The 4,406-nt window shown below is 43.7% G+C and overlaps 1 pseudogene; it reads right to left on the reverse strand.

Annotated features, from left to right (window-relative positions):
* Positions 1-529: 529 nt before the first annotated feature.
* LOC101560179 overlaps positions 530-4,406 on the reverse strand; it is an 11,560-nt pseudogene continuing 7,683 nt past the window's right edge.

Genomic DNA, 4,406 nt, shown 5'->3' on the forward strand with positions numbered 1-4,406 from the left:
GTACAAGACAAGGATGTCCTCTATCACCACTCCTATTCAATATAGTTCTGGAATCATTAGCTACAGCCATTAGACAAGAGGAAGGAATAAAAGGAATAAGAATAGGCAACAAAGAAGTTAAATTATCTTTATTTGCGGATGACATGATACTTTACTTGGAAGACCCAATTACTATAGTCCATATGATATGAACTGGCTATATCACCTGGACATAAGGGTTATAGATACATGTATGTGTTCCCCAAATTTAAAAACTACAGGATGAAGATTTTTTTTCCCTAGAGAAAGTCAGAAAATTGGCTAGGCTTTATTGCTTTATTAGTCAGGGCTGAGCTCTCTGCATGGCCCTAGTCCCTCTATTCTCATCCAAACACGTTGGTCACTTGGGTATTAAACTAGGCTACATTTCTGTTCTCCACTTGATGTGGACACTGCCTGGTTCAGTGCCTGACTCAGCCTCCCTATGTGTTGCCGTTTCTCACCCTATCTGAAGGAGTGTGGGTAGGGAGCAGTGTCACTGATGAAGGCTTTAATATCCTGGGCCAGCTGAAACTGCACTCCCGTTCTGAGCTTTAAGCCAATTCTCTGGGCCATTATTCACATTTCCTTTCCCTGATAAAAGAGAAAAGTTTTATTTCTACAAGGAAGAGATTATAGGTCTCCAACACATGTAGAAACCTGTTTAGTTTTCATCTGGACTGAAATCAGGAAACCTGGGTTCCATTTCTGACTTACTCTTGTCAGATAAATGAGGACAATTAAACTGTCTGTAGGTCCCTTATCCATGGAAGAAGTATGGCTGTAGGTCACAGCAGTTTGGGAAGACTTAAGTGGAAGATAGAAATGCTGTTTGTGACTTAGTGTGCCAGTAGAAATGTGTGTTCCAGGCACTTCTGGACCCTAACAATGTGTGATGCCTGGTACTGGTAAAGGTATCACCGCCCTCCTCACATGGGATGCAGACGGCGGAAGCCCTCAGACTATGAGGGCACTGCAGCGTTGACTTCACCACCTTGATCAGCTCGTGGAACTCTGTGTTCTCACGTGGCCATGGTCAGTGGATTTATACAGCTTAGCCCCCAGCCTGTCTGCCACTTCTGGTTGTCCCTTCCAGGAAAGGACAGGGCCTTCCATGGAGCCAATGTGAATGTAGATGGGCTTGATCTTCTCCACTGCCAGGGACAGTTGAAGTATCCAAACCTGCATACTCATTTTCATCCCCTAAGTCTGATGTGTATGCAGACACTAACATAATAGCATGGACCTGATGTGTCTCCGCATGCCTCATGGTGGCGATGGCACTGGAGCTGTGGCCTCTGACAACAGTCTTCTAGTCACTCTGCAGCTCCATCTCCATGAAGGGCACCCATATGCTCTCCAGGCTGTAACTGGGTCAGGCATGCTTTTAGCCCAACCTTGGAAAGCAGGTATCTGCTCCTGCGCCCTCTTCACACAGCTGGAGCAGCTGTAAGCAGCTGTGTCCCCACCTCCATTCCTGGGCATGGCCATGGCCTTGCCCAGCCAGGAGCACCCCCTGAGGCTTCAGTGCAGTTTCTTTCTTTCTTTTTTAATGTATCAGTTATTTAATTAGGTTCTTAGAAATTCAGAACACTAATTTATGAGGATAAATTCCATTTGTCAGAGCAAAAATGGATCGCAGATAGCCCTGGAGCTGAGGAACACACCAGAAATTTGTCATTGCCACCTCTACAAAAATTGATATCAGCAAAGTAAAAATCCCCAAACACCTCATGGATGCTTACTTCAAGAAGAAACTGCGGAAATGCACATACCAGCAGGGTGAGATCTTCGACACCAAGAAAGAGAGAGACTAGATTTCAGAGCAGTGCAAGGTGGATCATAAAATAGTGGACTCATGAGGCCAGGGAGATGGCTCACTAGAATAAGTGCTTCCCTGGCAAGCACAAGGGTCTGAGTTCAATCTCTGGTTCCGGAAAAAAAAAAAAAAAAGGAAAACAATGGGCTCACAGATTTTAGCAAAACTCAAAGCTGTTCCTTAGCTCCAGGGCTACCTATGATCCATTTTTGCTCTGACAAATGGAATTTATCCTCATAAATTAGTGTCCTAAATTTCTGAGAATCTAAATAACTGATACACTAAAAAACAAATAAACAAACAAACTGCTGAAGTAGAGGAACACAATTAAGGCTGAGAGGCCCAGTCATAGGTAGCAAGCCGCTGGCCAACTGCTTCAGGAAGACCACTCTCTTGCCTCTGTGATGCCCAGTGAAGACGGTCAAGATGGTGCCGGGTGTGATGCTAGCTCAAAGTTTCCTCACATGCTGACTGAAAGGTTTCTTGCCGTGGCTCAAGAGCTTTCAGGGCACATCTTCAGTAGGGTAGTATCTAGGCATTTTTTGAAGCTTAACCATCCGGGTACCTCCATTCTCATCCTCACTGACTGGTTTTGTGATTGTAGCAAGAACTTTCTCCTTTGTTTTCTTCTCAACCTTTGATTTAGTAGCTGTGTACTTTCTCTTGTACAAAACCTTTCTGGAATACGTAGTGGATTGGGAGTATCTACCAATTCCTTTAGCTAGTACAGGATTTTGGTGCAGTGAGACTGCCCTTCTTGGATTTTTTTTTTTGCCTTCTTCACCTTACCCTTTTTACCAGTACCACTGGCAGCAGCCTTCTTGGCTCCAGGTTTCTTCTCTTCAGTGTCTGGCTTCTCAGTTTTTTCACCCACCATCTTGCAAGATGGGAAAGAGAACTCAGCATAGTTTCTCTTTTTGAGGACTGTGAAATCCTGCTGCAATCCTTCCTCAGAATTATGGAGAATTGACACCAGCACCCCCGAGGACAACAAACTCCACACAAGAGTAAGTGCATGATTTAAAATGGAGCAGTATTTGTCTAGAACCTGCCCAATCCTCCTCTGTAGTTTAAGTTCTCTTTAAGTTGTTCATAAAACCAGGGGCTAGGGTGATAGTTTGGCAGTCTAAACACCTACCTGGCAAGCACAAGGACTTGGGTTCAATCCTTGGTACTGCATGCTGCACCACCCCTGAAACTCTGGGCATGCCATGCTAGCCACCAAAAGTGGGTGAGGTGGCGCATGTCTGTAATCTCAGCACTGGGGAGGTGGAGACAGGAGAAGCACTAGGAGTCCAAGCTGTGTAATGAGACCCTGCACCAAATAAATAAAGATAAAAAAATAAAATAAAGTGTCTATAAGACCTAAAACAAGCTGGGCATGGTGGCACACATCTGTAATCCCAGCACTTGGGAGGCTGAGACAGGAGGATCACTGTGAGTTTGAGGCCATTCTGAGCTACAAAATGAGTTCAAGGCCAACCTGAACCACATAGCAAGGCCCTGTCTAAAAAAACCAAAGCAAACAAATAAAAAACTAATACAACGTGAATGCCATGACAGTAGCTGCTAGATTATATTGTTAAAGCAAAAGTCTGTGCATATTCAGTACAGATGTAATTTTTTTCTTGAATATTTTTGATCTGAAGTCAGTGGAATCCACAGACACAGAATCTACAGATACATAGAGGGCTGTGTAAGCTGTTTAACAAGGGATGTTACACAATATGTGCTTAATGAATGTTACCTGTTGTAAGGTACAACAGGGCAAGGTAAACTGGGCATGGTACCTGGGCTGAGCTTTTTACAAGGCCAGAGAAGACATGGACAAATCATAACTTCTTGGTAAAATCCTGTTCTGGCTCTCTCTTACTTTCTATAGTGGATCCAGACAATTTAGTGGGGGCAGAGGGGTGGGGCAGGTCATTGGTTGTTATTTTTGAGACTATGCCCCTTCCTTCTATGTGAGGAACTGTTCCGGATTTAAGTGTTCTGAAGGCCTCAGAAGGTGGCTCACCACAGCTTTAAACTTCTTTTCATCTTGCTTGGCCCTGTCACATCTTTATTGGGTTTATAAACCCTTTTTCCCCTTTCTTTTAAAATCACTGTTTATTTGTAGAGCCACTCGTTTAAAAACTTGTGCAATATCTTAAATGTCATTTTTGCCCTAATCTGTTCATGAGGCAGCAGGAACCAGTACCTCTTACATAATGAAACTCAGAGGCCTTTGAAAATAATGATTCCCAGCAAGCATTTAACAGGGCAATTGTTACATAACACAGAGAAATGCACAACTCCCATCATTAATGTGATGTAGTCTTCTAAAGTTGAGGAGATAGGGTCACATGTAGCCCTTGCCAGCTAGGCAACTGGTTACTTCAAGTAGCTTAGTCGGAGTCCACCAGGAGCCTCAAAGTGACATAGCCAAGTTTATTGCCCATGCTAGTAAAATAACCAGCCAGAGTTAGTCCTCAACTGGGTCATCTATGGCTTTGTTTGTTTTTTGTTTCCATTGTATTGGCCAATGGAATTGGATTAACTGGCCTATTGTTTTGGCATTGGGTACAGA

The sequence above is a fragment of the Octodon degus genome, unplaced genomic scaffold, assembly GCF_000260255.1.
Source record: "Octodon degus isolate 3935 unplaced genomic scaffold, OctDeg1.0 scaffold00212, whole genome shotgun sequence".
Classification (NCBI taxonomy): domain Eukaryota; kingdom Metazoa; phylum Chordata; class Mammalia; order Rodentia; family Octodontidae; genus Octodon; species Octodon degus.